This window comes from Danio rerio, chromosome 24, assembly GCF_049306965.1.
Source record: "Danio rerio strain Tuebingen ecotype United States chromosome 24, GRCz12tu, whole genome shotgun sequence".
In the NCBI taxonomy this organism is placed as follows: domain Eukaryota; kingdom Metazoa; phylum Chordata; class Actinopteri; order Cypriniformes; family Danionidae; genus Danio; species Danio rerio.
Genome location: NC_133199.1, coordinates 5,792,501 through 5,811,881, shown reverse-complemented (window position 1 = coordinate 5,811,881; position 19,381 = coordinate 5,792,501). Strand labels below are relative to the sequence as shown.

Below are 19,381 nucleotides of genomic sequence, written 5' to 3'. Positions count from 1 at the left end.
CAATGAACTACTGTATTTTAATTTACTAACGTTAGCTAACATGAACAAATACTGTAGTAAATGTATTGTTCATTGTTTGTTCCTGTTAGTAAATACATTAATTAACATTAACTAATGAACCTTATCGTAAAGTGTGACCCACCAGTTTATTTTTTAACAAAGGTATTACATTTTTTACGACTAATTTCAATCTAAAATACAACAAACTGAAAACTACTGAAAATAGCTACTTTACATAATGCGCGACACCTTAATTAAGCGATTCCCGAAATGTACGAAGAGAAGACCTTTGCGTTTTAAAAAATAGCAAGGGGAAAAAAAGTGACGCCTCAGTCCTTTTTTGACCCACATATGCATTTTGGGAATTGCTGAAATTATTGTAGGCACTTCATTTTGGAAAGGTTCAGCCAGCGAGTATTGCATTAGACTTTCAAATAAACTTGAGCCCCATTCTCATAAGAGATTGGCACCGCAATAAGGAAAGTGATTTCAAAGTGTTGCAGGACTGAATGGCCTGGGGTGTTGGTTAACCATACTGTTTTAATTAGCGCTATGTACTTCCAGACTGATATCAGAGAATGTAATTGGAGTCGGAACAAGTGTGTGCCGTTTTCTTTTTTTTTTTATACATTTCCTTCTCTTTCTGGAGGACTGGTGAATTGCTGGGAAGTGGAGAATTATCTCAGCGTTACGGCTTTAACTGTGTTCAAAGGAGAAGTCATAAAATGGCGACAAGTTTAATAGAGAAAGAAACTTTTCAAATCCTTTTCTCAGAAAGTTAATTACCGACACCACTATTGCGTGATGAAAAAAAGAAAAGATGTCATGGCTTGTGCTATCAAGACAGTTTCTTGAAATTAGTATTACTTGTTTCGAAGTGAGGAACGATCTGTACTTGAACAATGAGGCCTGCCACAATAATATTTATATTCATATCAAAACACAGCTGAAGTCAGAATTAAATTTATGATCCTTTATATGTTTCTCTAATTTCTTTTTAACAGAGATTTTTTTCTCATTCCTAAACATAATACCTCTAATAACTTATTTCCTTTAATTATTTCCATGATGACAGTACATAATATTTTATTAGATATGTTTCAAGATACTAGTGTTCAGCTTAAAGTGACATTTAAAGGCTTAACTAGGTTAATTAGGTACAAGTTAGGGTAATTAGGCATGTCTTTGGATGACAATGGTTTGTTCTTGGGATGATAACAGGTTTCAAGGTTTACCACGGATTGGAAGTCACTGTTTTAACACTGCTAACATACAGTTAAAGTCAGAGTTATTAGCCCACCTGAATTATTAGCGCCCCTGTTTATTTTTTTCCCCAATTTCTGTTCTGTTCTGGGAAGATTGTTTCAGCACATTTCTAAGCATAATAGATTTAAAAACTTATTTCTAATTACTGATTTATTTCATCTTTGTCATGATGCAGTAAATAATATTATATTTTCAAGACACTTCTGTACAGCTTAAAGTGACATTAAAAGACTTAACTAGGTTAATAAGGTGAACTAGGCAGGTTAGGATAATTAGTCAAGTTATTGTATAACGATGGTTTGTTTTGTAGACTATCGAAAAAAAAATTAGCTTAAAGGGGCTAATAATTTTATCCCAAAAATATATATTTTTTAAATTAATAACAAATAAAGACAATAAAGAAATAAAACAAATAAGACTTTCTCCAGAAGTAAAAATATTATCAGACATACTGTGAAAATTTCCTTGCTCTGTTAAACATAATTTGGGAAATATTTAAAAAAGAAAATCAAAATCAAAAGGGGGCTAATAATTCTGACTTCAACTGTATACCAATTAGGCAATTGTGTGCAGTATTGTGTTCAATCGGGAAAAAAAAAAAAAATAAAAAAAAACTGTTGTTGTTTTTTTTTTTTTTACCCGGACATTTAAAAAGAACTTATTTTAGAGAAGTAATCACAATACTGTGATACCGTAATGTTTTGTCGTCAGATTTATAGTATTGGTCAAACTTTACAATAGGTTTCATTAGTTAATGTTGATTATTGCATTTACTAACTTGAACAAACAATGAGCAATACATTTACTACTGTATTTGTTCATGTTAATTAACAGACCATGCCAATTTTTTTCTGCAGCCATCAAAAAAATTATCATACGTTTTTAATGTAGCAATTTGCTGATAAGCCGGCTCTTGAGGACACAGATTCCGCTTTCGATTTTAATTTTAAAAGATGGAGTTTGATGAACTGCATGAGCCTGTCCGACTGTCATTGAATGGCAAATTAAGTTGTCTCTTACCTCAAAACTCTGTGCATTATAAGGAAAAGATGTTTTCAATGTGCAGTCGGAAGTGTAACACTCATAATGTGTTTTTGCTTAGAGACGCTACTTTGAATGAGTCCGATTTACTGTCCAATAAACGTCAATTGCGTTTCACGAAAGACAGAGTTAAGATACCGTTCTTTTATCCCTCATGGATGCTGAGGATAAACAAGAGACCAAGACCTTAAGTAAGGTTAGAATGAATGAATGACAGCTTCTAAAATTTGCTGAGAGGCATCCCCTTTTTGCCCAGTAGACCTACCTTGTGTTTAATTTGCTGATGTAAGCTTTTTTAAAAGATAAATATAATGTATAAAACTACACATAATTTGTATTACTTCATACCAATAGATCTGATAAGCTTTTTATATTAATGGACAATGCACAGATATTGATGTTTCACAATGTTTTTCCACTACATTATAATATAACAAGTTTAGTTTACAATGTTTGCAATGTTTACATTGTTCTACTTACATTAAATCTAAATCCTAAATATCGGAAATGCCAACATATATAATTAATGTCAGTTTTAATGTCATTGATTAATGCACTTACTTGATAAATTTCATTAATTCATTTTCCTTTTGCTTTTTCGGTGGTTTATCACAGCGGAATGAACCGCCATTTACTCGACAGATTTATATGTTTTAAATTTCAGGTGGTTTGTGTAATGTGTTTTATGTTTGGTGAAATCATTTCTAATGGTCTTGTTCCAATAGGTGGATTTAGAGGGTTTTGCATTAAAATGCAGACGTGGATTTAGCTGGTTTTGACGCAAAATAAAACCTCCCTTTAAAAAAAAAAACAAAGAATTGTCAAAAGTGACATTTAGGAAAAAAAAGGTATTCTATTTACTAGCTAATAACCTTTTCATTACATATAAAATGAAACTTCTGAACCTAACCAGAGGAGCCTGATAGAAAATGCTTATTTACAAGAAAAGAGGTCTGATAGATTTAGAGGTTTTTGCATCTAAACTATTCATATATACAGTTGAAGTCAGAATTATTAGCCCCCCTGAATTATTAACCCCTCTGTTTATTTGTTTACCCAATTTCTGTTTAACGGAGAGCAGATTTTTTCAACACATGTCTAAACATAATAGTTTTAATAACTCATCTCTAATAACTGATTTATTTTAGCTTTGCCATGATGACAGTAAATAATACTTGACTAGATATTTTTAAGACACTTCTATACAGCTTAAAGTGACATTTAAAGGCTTACCTAAGTTAGGCATGTTAGGGTATATAGGCAAGTTATTGTCTAACGATGGTTTGTTCTGTAGACTATCGGGGAAAAAAAATAGCTTAAAGAGGCTAATAATTTTGACCTTAAAATGGTGTTAAAAAAATAAAAAAGGCTTTAAATAACACAAATAAGACTTTCTACAGAAGAAAAAATATTATCAGACATACTGTGAAAATGTCCTTGCTCTGTTAAGCATAATTTGGGAAATATTTAAAAAAGGAAAAAAAGAAATAAAATCAAATGGGGGGCTAATAATTCTGACTTCAACTATATATATATATATATATATATATATATATATATATATATAGTAAAAACTGTTAATTTGACCTCTTCCCAACTGGAAAAACCTAAAACAATCAAGAATACTTGTTAAAATGGTGGCATGGCATCGCAATCAAACATTTTAATGGAAGTCAATAGGGCAAAAACAGCCCCGAACAAGACAAAAGGGTAGTCAATTTGCCCAGAGTGTATTGTTGAACTTTCGAAACATTTTCCCAAAATATGTGTCAAAACAAGATGTCACCAAAAATCATTCCATTTGCTGAAACTCAAAGAAAGTTGTGGCCAAATTAAGACTTGAAATCATCTCAGAGTGGATCAAAACATTCCCAACAGCACACAAGGGCTAAAAAGGCTAACAATATTGACCTTAAATGGTAAAAAAAAGTATTCTAACTGAAATAATCCAAATAAGACCTCCACAAGAAAACTTGTTATATATTATAGGGAACTCGACTGTACAGCCATGTTTTCCAACAGTAGTTCTTGATTGTTCCTGTCTAAACCCCGACTGCTTCCCGCTCTGAATGACACGGGGCTGCCGAGAGAGACATAATCTGGCTCATTATGAGGGACGTAATTGGAGCAGTGTAGTTGCGAGGATGTTATCGGAAATAAACAGCGCGTCAGGCGGCCGCCCCCTGCCTCAGAGCTCCCGGGGTGCTGTAATGAGACTAATAACATTAGCTGTCTGGGCAGGCCTCGCTCCGCTCTTTCAGTCTCTGTGGGGAGTCAATCGCAAGGCCGAAAAAAATGGGCACGTGCATCGGGGCCTCCCGTTTCATCGCAGCAGTGCTCCGCGAGCGTCGAAATAGAAGATATCAGCAAGACCAAGAGTAATGAAAGAGAAATAAATTAATTTATAAATAAATGCTAGCATTTCTTTAAGAATTAATGAGCCCTTACTGTTGTACTGGTTTCATTATTTAAATATTAAAAGTGGTTGTCATGAGGTTTTTAATAACTTTATCTAAAGTCGCTAATAGCTACAGCTATAAATCTATTTATTGGTGATTAACGAGGTACAGGTTTTATTGCTGAGGTTTCAGATTTCTTCATACACATACTATGCATTTCAATGGGGCTTATTAGTGGTGTTTGCTTTACTATTGCTCATAGAGAGTTACGCTTGGAGACTCAGCTAAGTATTGAAAGAATAATTCATCTAAAGTGAGTTAAAAAGTTAACAAAAAAAGAGAACATGTTGGCTTTTGAAGAGGTTTCTATTTTTGTAAAATCTCTGTTAACTTGACCCAGTTCACAACAATTTAGAAAGCTATACTAGAAAACTACTTATATTAGCATCCATACCAGAACAAAGGATTGTTTAGCACACATAAACAGTGAAAACAACCCATCAAAAAAGGCTTGTAGACCAAGCAGAATCCTCTGTTGGGTGTGCCTTCGGTGTGACTTCAGCTTATCAGTTTTGGCCAATGCTAACAAATGTTTTTCATGAGTCTAACATGCAGCTGTGCAAGAAAACACAAGCTGACGTCAGAGAAGTCTTTTTTCACCACTGTGATGTTTTTAAATTGAGAAAACATTTTACAAGTAACTTTTATTTTTAAATCTATGAATTCTTTTTTATTGAAATGGCCAAGTTCTGACTGAGGAAAGTTGAATGTGCTGGTCAGGTTGTCATTCATTCATTTTCTTGTCGGCTTAATCCCTTTATTAATCCGGGGTCCCCACAGCGGAATGAACCACCAACTTATCCAGCAAGTTTTTTACGCAGCGGATGCCCTTCCAGCCGCAACCCATCTCCGCACACACATTCACACACACAAACTCATACACTATGGACAATTTAGCCTACGCAATTCACCTGTACTGCATGTCTTTGGACTGTGGGGGAAACCGGAGCACCCGGAGGAAACCCATGCGAACGCAGGAAGAACATGCAAACTCCACACAGAAACGCCAACTGAGCCAAGGCTCGAACCACCGACCCAGCGACCTTCTTGCTGTGAGGCGACAGCACCACCTACTGCGACACTGCCTCGCCTGTTCAGGTTGTTATTTGCCTAATAAATGACAATACAAAACTAAACTGTCCATAATGTATGAGTGTGTGTGAATGAGTGTGAATGGGGAAGAAGCGTCAAGCTCAAGTGATTTACATGTTAAGGCAATGCAAAAGCCTGAATAGACATCCTGCGGCGCGATATACATGAATGGCGCGGCGCAAATTGGCTGAATGGTGCTACACGATTGCGATATGCGCAAATGGTGTAGCGCGAATGGTGCGGTGCAAATTGAGCACTTTACGTGTTTGACGCACTTAACGCTCCTTTTGCGAAAATCGCTCGAGTTCGAAAATCTGAACTTAAGCAGACATTCACGCCACGTCAATCATGAGCTTGCTCTTGTGGGGGCGTGATTATGATGTAGCATCTGTTGTTGGTGTCCCTGGGGAAAATCCTCCTGCACACACCGACAACAGTTCATCAAACTGGGCTTGGCTCAGTCAGGAGCGCCGCTGAATGCCTCCATCATCCAGGTTAAGTTTCTGGAGGAGTTTATGAGCTCACAGAGCTGGGTGCACCTCTGAAAGGATTTAGTCTTTATTTAGACTTTAGTGCACTGCTCCAAACGTATCGATGCTGTTTTTCAGCCTTTATAAAGCACATAAACACAACTAACCTTGTTAGCCATTTAGCAACAAAGCTACAGTCACTAGGCAGACAGAAACCCTGCCCATCACGCATGAAGCGGATTTTCACGCGCGAATAAAGTGAGTAAACTCAAATTTTCGCATGTCTGTTTACGCGCGAATAGCACGATTTATCCGCTTCACACATACTGGGGCGAGGCAGTGGCGCAGTAGGTAGTGCTGTCGCCTCACAGCAAGAAGTTCGCTGGTTCGAACCTCGGCTCAGTTGGCGTTTCTGTGTGGAGTTTGCATGTTCTCCCTGCCTTCGCGTGGGTTTCCTCCGGGTGCTCCGGTGGGTTTCCCCCCACAGTCCAAAGACATGCGGTACAGGTGAATTGGGTAGGCTAAATTGTCCGTAGTGTGTGAGTGTGTGTGTGTGAATGTGTGTGTGGATGTTTCCCAGAGATGGGTTGCGGCTGGAAGGGCATCCTCTGCATAAAAACTTGCTGGATAAATTGGCAGTTCATTCCGCTGCGGTGACCCCGGATTAATAAAGGGACTAAGCCGACAAGAAAATGAATGAATGAACACACATACTGTTTGCTATGGAATTCAAAAACTTTAAAGCTCAATATCTCAAAATCATTAAGAACGCAGTTAGAACCTCATAATTCCAGGGTCATGATATGCTGGAATAGTCGGTGGTTCATTCCGCTGTGGCGATTTTTGAAATAGAGACTAAGATGAAGGAAAATGGATAAATGAAGACCATTTTAGTACTTTGAACAACTTTTTGTGCAATGTAAATCCTCAACAGATGGTAAAGCTTCTCCATGGAACTGTTTAACATTTTAACCTTAAATCTTGATGTTGACAACATCCACATTCAGTGTCAAAAAGGGGAAAAGGTCAAATAAAGCTGCGCTGATCAAAGCTGTCAGGATTGAAGTCATTTCTCACCTTTTCTTTACTCTCCATTAAGCCCTCTCAGCTGTAGCGATCTGTTCTCTAGTGTGTTTTCGGTTGACATTGCAGGTTTGTGTTGTGGTTCTGACTGACTTTTCTAGTGGCAGGGCTGTGAACTGGCTGTCAGTCATCTGCAGTCCCAATAGGAGGCGGGGTTACAGAGGTCTAACCCACCCCCTTGGAGACCCTCCATTGGGCACAGCGAGAGCAAAGGCCACCGGGTGGCTAAGAGTGACAGATGGACCTCATTTGAAGTCATGATGAACTTTAACTAGAAAGAGTCAAAGCATCTGGGGGGAATGATGGGGAACATGGCAGATAAGAAGCTTATTGTGAATACTGATGTGAAGGAGGGAGAAAAAAAAAAAAAACGGAGGGTTTGAGCAAACCTTGGGAGATTTATAATCCAAGCGTGCGCGAGCAGTCAATAGGAGATGCATCATCAAAAAGAGCATTAGAGAAACAGAGATAAAGAGATCTCAGCTGACAGCATTTAAAGCAGATGCTTTGCTGATGTGATGTGCTCACAGAAGAAAAAAAGGTTCAGTTAGGTAGCATCCAATCAGATGCAGTGGAATTATAAATATACCCTTTTGAAGAACGCACACTTGCATATTTGTTATAAAAGGGTACTTATCATGGCAGTTATGAATACTAGGCTCAGAATGTTCTTAGTCATTGAACTTGAATGCATGTTTATTGCCTTGCATTCTTTTTTAGATGAACATTCAAATCAGTTAGCTGAGCAATGAGTGCTTTTATTTACCTAATTAAGCTGTGACCTTGGACTGCAAAACTACAAGTATATAGCATAAGTCATACACTACCTGACAAAAGTCTTGTCGCCTATCTAAGTTTTTGGAACAACAAATCATAATTTGACTTCTAGTTGATCATTTGGTATCAGAAGTGGCTTAAATGAAAGGCAAAGACCTCCAGATTGTGCTTATTCTACTTAAATGAAATATGGTCATGATTGATTTTTATTATTTAATTAGGACATTAGGATCTGACTTTGCTTAAAAGTCTTGTCACTTAGCAGAAATAATGTATAGTATAGAATATAAAGTCATGGTGCAGTGGAAAAAGCATATTGTGTATGACTCCCATGAGCTTGGAGGACTGCATCCATACATCTCTTCAATGACTCAGATCACTTATTAATAAAGTCATCTGGAATGGTGAAGAATGCTTTCTTGCAGGACTCCCAGAGTTCATCAAGATTCTTTGGACTCATTCTCAATGCCTCCTCCTTCATATTACCCAAAAAATGCTCCATAATGTTCATGGTGACTGGGTTGGCTAATCCTTGAGCACCTTGACATTCTTTGCTTTCAGGAGCTTTGATGTGGAGGCTGAAGTATGAAAAGGAGCACTATCCTGCTGAAGAATTTGCCTTCTTCTGTGGTTTGTAATGTAATGGGCAGCACAAATGTCTTGATACCTCAGGCTGTTGATGTTGCCATCCACTCTCGCACCTCCCCATACTGAATGTGTCCCCGAACCCTGACTTTTCCTTCACCAAACTTGACAGATTTCTATGATAATCTTGGGTTCATGTAGGTTCCAGTAGGTTCAGCATGATTTATTGAAAAAAATCTACCTTCTGCCACTTTTCTAAATGATCAACTAGGTATTTTAAATATCCATTTTGGAAATTGAGATTTATACATTATCCGAGAGCTAGATTAAAAATAAATAAGGTTTGCATTTATGTGACTTGGTTAGGATAGGACGATATTTGGCTGAGATGCAACAGTTTAAAAAGAGTGATTCTGAGGGTTTAAACTAATCTAAATATTGGGAAAATTACCTTTAAACCGGTTTAAATGAAGCACATGGCAATCCACATTACATTTGAGCTTTGATAGTTAAAGAAATGTACAAAATATCTTGATGTAGCATGGTATTTACTTATTATTGTATTGATTTTTCAATATAATTTTGTAGAAAATGAAAAATCTGTGCAAAAATACACTTGTTTTATCATCCAGGATCACGTTTTTTTTTAAAGGCCATGAAACACCCCTGTCTCAGCTGGGTGTTTTCACACCTCTAGTTTGAAAAAAGTCAGGAAAGTGGGTGTGTCCAGCTCTGTTCAGGTGGAAGTGTTGGGAGAGGGAAAGAGGGATGGGTTTGCATAAAAATAGGAGTTTCCGTTTGGGCACACGCTGATTTTCAAAGAGGCAAAACAAACACAGACACAGGGGAGAAAGACGGTGACGGTGAATTATTTGCCAAATTATTCATTTGTCGACTTTAACTGCAGTTTGACACTTTCACTTTCATTCAGGAAACATTTCATACATGCTCCTCATTACAAATTGGATGCAAGGAACTGCTGAAAGAGTGTAGTTTTAATGCAGTGTTTGATACAGCACACTGTATGGGAGAAAAAAAAAAAACCTCGGTAACTCAAATGCACTAGGTAGCTTCAGAAAGCCGTGTGTGTATAGATTGTCCTGTAATAAAATGCGGGGAAAATTCTACACGATAGTAATAGTTTGATTGCGGTGTTTACATGTTTACATTTGGAAAGCAGCTTTTACAGCAGATCATCAGTCCATAATCTTGTAGTGATATTAAAGTAAATAATTTTGAGTAATGTTCGTCTTTAAACACTGAAAGAATACTGCTGACGATACTAACTTTGCCATTTGAATACACAAACAAAGACCACTGATCGCTTACAAAATCTGTAGAGTTAGGGCAATCAACACCATCAGCGATGCGAAAAGCTCTCTGGTAAAAAATGTTCCAAACTTATTTCTGTCATGTCGTGTGCACTGATCCACACGTGAGTCCAGCTGCGCTCTCATAGCGGGAAATGAGAATAAAACATTTGATTCAGCACATTTATAAACGCAACACTGACGACCCGTATCTCCAAACAATTCTTGTTCTTCCAATTGTTTTGGCAACACAACGTGGCGTCTCTCTGCCGTCTAAACACTGTAACAGGTAAAAACAGTCTTCGAAGACAAGTTGGAGACACGTTCAATAGATTGGTTTGAACTTTTTTTATTTAGTTTGAAGTCTTTCTCATGAATCACTACTGAAAGCTTAAACACGTCACCTTAGACATCCAGTCGCCACGCTGGAATACATTTAGGGTTCTAATCACCGCGACGCAGCTTAAAGAATTAGTTTTAAACCGGAAAAACGAATTTGCTCAAAATAACGCAAAAAACAACCAATTTTTACTTTTTTTTCTGAAATATACGTGTTCTAATTGTGTTTTAGCACCGTGGGGCACATATGTGACTGTCAACATCTCAAATAATGTGTTTTGGTGTTTCGTTACCCTTTAAATAGAATTTTATAATTTCTCCCACTGTCTTTAACATACTGTTAAAGTGTCGGTACTGTCAAACTTTTACTGTAAACTGTGGTAAATAATTATAATACGTTGTATGTCATGCATTTAAATATGTCATATTTACATTTAAGTTCAAACTTACTTTACTTAAATGTTTAGTTTTTTTAAATATAATATTGAATAATATTATTTAAATGGCTTTTTTTATCCACAGTGTATGCTGCTTGTACCAACATGGCTCATTGTGGATATGAACCCAAGTCTATCTTTCTGTACAGTGCAAATTATGTACCCAGAGGTACGTCTGGCTACATTTCATCTTTAAAAAGAACGCTACAGAGACGCCACTAAAAGCTTCTGTTCCTTTTTGCCCTACCAGCTGACCACTTAGTTCAATATGGATGGATTTTCCAGCGTTACAACTTCCAAGTGGCTCACCGCGTATGTCAGCAAACTTGGGACGTGAAGCGGAGTTGAACGTGATAGCAGTGTTCGAGTTTGGCGGAACGGTTCCAGAAATCAGGTAAAACAAAAGCAAAATAAACAAACAGATAAACAACAAGCTGAAATCACGTGACCACGAAAGCTTTTCTTTTTCTTGACAGCTTTAGAAAACACTATCAGTTGGGTTTAGAGATGGGGGTGGGTAGGTCAGTCGGTCAGTTGCTGGCCTGGTCGGATGAAGTGTATATTTCGTCTTCTGGTGGATTTACGTAAGAAGAGGATGCGCAAGACAAATTTGAGATCAAAAAGCATACGCCGCAGCCTCTGGTGGATGTGCAAAAACAAAAACTGTGAGCAGACGTACCTCCAGTTATGTATTTTGCTGTCCTGGGCCTGGGTACGTATGCATAGTGAGGCTGGGTTGGCTTGTACAATACACTTTGCAGCCGTGTCCTTATTTCTAGATTTGAATGAATGGATCTTTGACTCAAAACAATCTGGCCATTGTAATGGCTTATACTTCGTACCGTCATTAACGTCAGCAAGAAAGTTAAGTAGAGCAAGCAAACATATTAAGATTGACATCTTACTGCCTTTAAGTTACCTCTTCTTGTCCGTATTAGCCAGCCGCGGAGGAGCGTATCATTCCTGTTGACAATTTCCTTCCAGCAACAGGAAGACTCTATTACATCTGTTTTTCTGGCTTTTCAGTTTTGAGCATTTTAAGCGGGTTTGAGAAGGGCTTGTAAACATCAAAGGGCGGCAGTCGGCGGGTGTGCATCTCCAGCGATTTACGTGCTTATCTGTGACCAAAATATTCCGAAGAGGGGGAGGAAGTGTACAAGCGTCATTAAGGAGTCTACAAAGCAATTTCCTCCATTTAGCGCTTGTTTATTCTGCGTACATTCTTTTGTGCCGAAACAAAACTCCCACATTTAGAGGAAAGACACCGGATGGAAAACATTTCTCCTAAATAATGCAAAGTAAAATTAAATATCATCACGGCTGTATCAGAAAGCAAAGAATGCAAGCTGTAAAGTGGAAATATCGTGTATGAATCTGCAGCATGTAATAGTTTCAGAATATGAACGAACGCATCTCACAACACGTCTGCCTGTAGCTTGAGGGCCCGTATCTGTTTACTTCTGATAAATCTCGACAAAGCCTCGCAGCAACATTTAATATTAACATCTTAAGCATGAAAAGGAAGTGAAAAACACTTTTTAGATCTTAAATCGAGTCAATTTATTTTATTTTTAGAGATTAGTAGGGAAAATCCTATTTAATTAGCAAGACATGCCATATTACAGAATACTGATCACAACCTTAAAGACACAACAGACTATTTAATTTGTCTATTTTGTTAACAATAACTGTTCATAGAAAATCTGTCACTTCAAAATAATAATAATACTAATACTAATAATAATAATAATAATAATAATAATAATAATTCATTAATTAATTAATTAATTCATTCATTTTCTTGTCGGCTTAGTCTCTTTATTAATCCGGGGTCGCCACAGCGGAATGAACCGGCAACTTATCCAGCAAGTTTTTGCGCAGCGGATGCCCTTCCAGCCGCAAAACATCACTGGGAAACATCCACACACACATTCACACACACGCTCATACACTACGGACAATTTAGCCTACCCAATTCACCTGTACCGCACGTCTTTGGACTGTGGGGGAAACCGGAGCACCTGGAGGTAACCCACTCGAATGCAGGAAGAACATGCAAAGTAAATTTTATACAGTAAATAATAATGATAGGTGGTTCATTCCACTGTGGCAACCTCAGGGATAAATCAGGGACAGGGACTAACCCAGTGGTGCCCAAACTCGGTCCTGGAGGGCTGGTGTCCTGCATATTTTAGTTCCAACCCCAATTAAACACACCTGTACCAGCTAATCAACTCTTTCTAGGTATACTAGAAACTTCCAGGCAGGTGTGTTGAAGGAAGTTGGAGCTAAACTATGCAGGACACCGACTCTCCAAGACCAGGTTTGGACATCCCTGGACTAACCTGAAGCAAAATGAATGGATGAACAATACTATTACTATAATTGTGAATAAGTGACTAGATCTACCTGTGCAACAAAATGTTTTATACCAAACCTTCCAGCCAATCGGAATTAAGGATTATATGGGTCAATCTAGAATTGCAGGTACATTTTGGGTCTTAAAGATGAGCCTTGAATTAATGATATCAATTTGTCTCTTTAAAATGAATGTTTGAATGTTATTGCCACAGAAGGGGGACGAGACCAAAGCAGTTAATATGAACAATTAATACAAACAGTTTATTTGAGATATGGACAGGAATGCAGTGATGAGGTAGTCTTTATCTTGCGTAGGTGAGCAGTGGACCAGATGATGGGATGGAACCAGAGACTGATGATGAACACTGAAAGGACGTCAGGGAAATCACAACCAGGAAGGAATCACACTAGGAAGGAGAAGAGATGCAGACACTGGAGATAAGCTAGAGCATATAGGTAAGAATAACTATGCGTATAAGCTTTCATTGACTGTGATGGTTTGTATGCGAAAAGGCCAGACCATGAGGGACGGGGAGGGGTTATATACAGTTGGAGTGATGAGAGGGGATGATGTGCTGGTGTGTAAGTGATCAGAAGGCAGGTGAGAGGGATCTTGATGATTGCGTTGAATATGAACGGGATGTTTTAGGTGAACGTGAATGGGAAGAACCTGGCCTGGCTGTGACCAGGGGTGGACTTCACCAATAAGCGAGGTAAGCAGCCGCTTAGGGCTTCTGGGAATTAGGAAGAACAACATTTGAATATTTATTGTCAGTATTTTATTGTAACTTCACAAATAACAGAATTACATTTTGCTTAAGTATCTGTGTACATGTCAGCTCTGTTACATCATTTAAAAAAAAGGCATAACCTTTAAAGCACTGATTGAAAAATCATGTGACCTGCCCCAAGTGATGTCACTTCCTCTGGCAGGAAACGTTCGAAGGTATTGAGGGATGTAGGTATTGATTTCTCATTAATGGTTACTAAATATTTAAAATAGTAGATACATCTAGGTCAATAGGTTATTGAGCTATTTTCTTAAACTTCTGAATCACATTTAAAAACATTAATATGATGAAAATACATCAAACTCTGTTTTAGACATGAGGTTAGCATCATGAGCTAAAGCACAAACATGGTGAAGAATGTCAACTCTCTGTTAGCGCTTTAAAATGTTTACCTGTTATTTAAACAACTAGCAACAGAATCGAATGCTTCATATCACATTTAGATATTTGACATCACTAGTCTAATGGATTCAGGTTACTGTAATTTTGACATTTGTTGTATTGTATATCGTTCTAGTAAAAAAAAAAATATATATATATACATACATATATATATATATACATATATATATATATATATATATATATATATATATATATATATATATATATATATATATATATATATATATATATATATATATATTGTTCTAGTTTACAATTGTTCAAAATATTGGATAATTCTGGAAATTTACCTGCAATTATGGTATGAAACATACAAACACACACCCACGCACGCACACACAATGCATATGGGTAGTTGATAAATTTTTTGTGTAAAATCCAAATTTTGGAGGAAAATGTTTTATATTTATGTCGTTTTAAGTGTGCTCGCATTCTGATTGGATACTGTTTAGCACATTGATTGGGTATTGATTTGTATTTTGCTTCGATATTGTTTTGTTTCAATCTGCCGAATCTTGAATTCAGTGTTTCAGAGTGTTAATATTTCACATGTTGTTGAAGATTTTTAATATTTACATATTTAATCGTAAAGATCAAACATGAGTTTTACGTTTTTATGTATTTGTTTGTAAATATCCAACATGAGATTTACATTTTTTACGTATTTGATCATAAATATTTAACATGAGATTTGTGGTGTGCAATGTAAAATGGGGGAAGTAGGTACAAATGGGACGTGTATCTAAAACATAGGCTGCATCCGAAATCACATACCTTTATACTATATAGTACGCTAAAAAAATTATGTGAGCCGAGTAGTATGTCTGAATTTATAGCATTCGAAAAACGGTATGCGAGAAGTACCCGAATGACCTACTACTTTTGGCGATTCTGAAGTGTGCATCTGATGCATGCTTCGCTTTGTTATGATGCAAAGCAAGAGAATTCATAAAGGAGAGTGAAGTGCCAAAACTGGCGCTGGTCGGTCATGTGATGATGACAAAATGGCGGATGTAGTACGTCCAAGTTTAATTAAATATATACATACTGTATAAAATATACTTTTCGATTGGTGGAGTAGTACATTTAAATTCAAATCCACAACCTACTGAGTTGCAGGCGATTTTGGACGCAGCCACAGAACCAAACATTCCCTAAGATTAGCAAGAATTTGTACAGTGCCCTCTAGTGGATGTTTATTTGAAATGTGCAACAAAACATAAATGTATATTTTGCAGAATGTAGAGCCTGGGCTGTTTATATCAAACACACATACACACACAAAATAAATAAGTAAGTAAATAAAAAAAAAATAATAAATAAATATCTTTTCTCTATTATTAAGGGTCAACTACTCGGTTATATCAAACACACACACACACAAACACACACACACACACACACACACACACACACACACACACACACACACACACACACACACACACACACACACAACATCAAATTAACTTTAAAACATAAATAAATAAATAAATAAATATCTTTTCTCTATTATTAAGGGTCAACTACTCGGTTAAATCAAACACACACACACACACACACACACAACATCAAATTAACATTAAAACATAAATAAATAAATAAATAAATAAATAAATAAATAAATGAATGAATGAATGAATGAATGAATGAATGAATGAATGAATGAATGAATGATACCAACAACACGCAGGTTGACACAAGAGTCCATCAAATAATGTTATTTTTCTCTATTTTGAGATCAACTACTCCATTAAATTGCCTATTATAGTTGTTGTTTTTGACTTTCTCAACATGTCTGCTGCTCAGAGCAGGATGTTGCCTCTAAATCTGTGCCAGATGAACAATCGTCCCACTGGGTGAAATGGGTGCAAGTGAAGGGCAAACGAGGGAATAGCTTTTGTGTGATGGGGACCAAAAAAAAAAAAAGGATCAATACTAGTTTCTTCAAAATTGCACTAGAAAGCTTATAAGAGTCCTGACCGTATTCATTCAACACTTTTCCCTACTCCACTTCAGCCATTATAATCATCGCATTTCAAGGAACATTGAGAGAGGTTGCGATCCCTCCCTATGATTTCTGACATCCACTCCTCCAATTTTACAGTATTTTACAGAGGCTTTATCTGAGCTAAAATGCAGAGCATGAGGTCATTTTTCCAAGTGCTCATCTCCGCGGTGCTTTTATTTATTTGAGATGCAAGGCCATTTGCAAAAGTAGAGTATTATCAGTCAGTTTATCTTTAGATAGAAGCTTAGTTTTCACATATTCCTGAAAACGTATTTGTGAATCAATGCTCAAAGCCTATGTGTGACCAGGGGCGCAACTGCACATTCAAAGTGGGGTATGCGAGTTCAAGTTTTGAACATTCTGAATATTCTGACTATTTGTTCATAATCGTTATAATTAAGTATATAAAATTTATGTAGGGGGGTTTTTCCACATATAAATCCACATATTATTTTCTATTTTATCTAAAATATATCCAGTATGGCTACATGGAATCTGCATGCACAAAAATCTGCAGATTTTTAGCCCATCATTGAGTCTACATATTTACTTGTGTAAATGTGTGTAAATTTATATTTATTCAGTTTTTAAATTAATTCACTAATATTATTGTAATATAATAATAGTAATATTAAAATGTTCATTTGGTTTATAATCAAAATAAAAATACAATTTATAATCAAAATAAAAAATAACTACCCAAACCCCCAAGATCTTTAAGATATTTATATCAAATAGATTTCAAAAATAAATAACATGCCCATGATAGAAAATATTTTCACTACAAATAGCCAATGAGTTTCATTTATTCAGTAATTTTCCATTTATCATTAGGCTGCCAGGAATACTAATACTTTTCTCTAGAATGTCCTGGTGAACAATCTTAAAAATTAACATATGACAAAATATGGACTGCAATGATGAGGGTCATGACTTAAAGCTTGCTGACCAAACCAGATGGCCATTTCATAGTATAATTGATGAATGACACGAGTTCAACCGCAAACATTAGCACATAATTGAATCTCAACAGGCGTTTGTGGCATGCGAACAACATCATCATCATCTAATGAAAATCTCAACCTTATCAAAACCTTGTATTATCAACCTTATCAGCCGTACCACCTTTGCGTTTTGGATTGATTTCATTTAATTGACGAATCACAAGAAATTCAGTCCATTCAGCTGTTGTGTTGTGTATTTGGGGGGTTTTATGGTCTTGAAGGATTTTGAAAGCTGTTTAGTCATGACGTCCATTTGTTGGACAACCTGCAAGGGTAATTCACCAGTCCTCTTGGGAGATTCTAATGGGTTTTAAGAAAGGCACTTTTCGGTTTATGACTGAAATCAAGTCTGTGGTTAACATTACTTACAGAGACTTTCCATTGCTCAGCATGCTTTTATAACAGTTAAGAATTGCATTTCTTGCTGAACATACAGTAAGCTTTTTTGATGTTTCTATACTGTATGCTTTAAAAACAGTCAGTAGCCCCTCTCACACAGTGATACCGGTAAATATCCAGAAAATTTTCATAACGACTTTATGGGAAAATTCAAAAAAGAATCACACCGATAAGGGGCTCTATTTGACGGTCCATGCTCAAAGTGCAAATCCCAAAGCGCAGGGCGCAAACGATTCCAGGGCATTTCAGAAACCACTTTTGCTAATTTAAGGACGGAAAAATCCGCTTTGCACCGTGGCGCATGATTTAAAAGGGTTGAGTTTATTTTCTTAATGAGTTATAGGAGTGTTTTGAGAATAAACCAATCAGAGTCTCATCTCCCATTCCCTTTAAGAGCCACCTACGTCGTGCCATAAGTGCATTTGCTAATTACATGGTGTAAGTGGAAAAACTGAGCATTTCACTAGCAAGAAAACAGTTAAACAGAGCATCTACAGCGCGAGAATGAGAGATAATTTATTTACTTTCACTTTCGCTCTTGTGGAAAGGGAAACATTGTACGCACAGACATCAATTAGCCTATAAGTAATTAATTTAGTTTGTTAAGGGCAAAGATTTGTTTCAAGACAATTTCTAAATTCAGTTCTAATTTCCAGCAAACGAATAAATGAACAATAATAACGAAGTGTGCTCAAGAACACGAGTTATATCCTAATACACATGCTGTGCCCCTTATGGTCTAAAACCTGACAGGTGGGCAAATCTAGGCTTGTTTTTTAATAAAACAAATATAAATATGAATATAATAAATAATACTGCTAATAATAATAACATTATACAAAAGCAAATCATCACAAATAAACTGAAAAAAAAACAGAGATGAAGAAGGCATTAAGGCAGTGGTTTTTATATTTATGTAGGCTAGAAAATAATATGTTTTGTAATATTTTAATCCTTTATATTTACATCATATATATTTCCTTATTATATCCTAATATTTTAATTCTTTTACATACATTACGTATTGCTCTACATCTTTTGTGTATTAAGCAGTGTGTATGTGAGGTGCACAACTAACGCACTCTGTGCTGGACAATAGACCCGCTTTGTTCTGGTCTATTCAAAAATCTATTATAGTTTCTCAAAATAGCAACGCGCCAGCAATGAGCCTCAGAACGCCTTCCTTTTTAGACCAGAATGCCTATGGGCGCACATATGAGCGCAAATGCATTTGCTATTTAAACAGCGTGGTGCAAAACGTAAAAACCACTCTTGCGGCAAGGTGAAACTAGCAAACAACAATTGCATCACGCCCTGTGTCACATTGCGCCGGGTGTATGATAGGGCCAAGAATGTTACGGAATTTTTCCGGAAAAGACCGTTCACACATCTATTCTAAAATACCGGTAAATTCTGACATCATTAATCAGAAATGACCTCTAAACGGCTGTGCTTGTATTTGTAAACATAGATAGGGTCAGGCTTTTGTTGATGGTTTCACTTTTATTTAAAGTTCTAGCATTAATGCAAGCGGCTTTTTTTTTTGTCCCA

At 36.6% G+C, this 19,381-nt stretch overlaps 1 long non-coding RNA gene across 2 annotated transcripts in view; it reads left to right on the top strand.

The window, feature by feature from the left end:
• The window catches only part of LOC137489281 (uncharacterized), a 380,491-nt gene that overhangs the window by 21,029 nt on the left and 340,081 nt on the right, over positions 1-19,381 (top strand). For both annotated transcript variants that reach the window (XR_012399683.1, XR_012399682.1), the window contains exons 2-4: positions 10,945-11,028; positions 11,110-11,253; positions 13,536-13,676. This is a non-coding gene — a long non-coding RNA (uncharacterized lncRNA). The remainder of the gene's footprint in view (positions 1-10,944; positions 11,029-11,109; positions 11,254-13,535; positions 13,677-19,381) is intronic.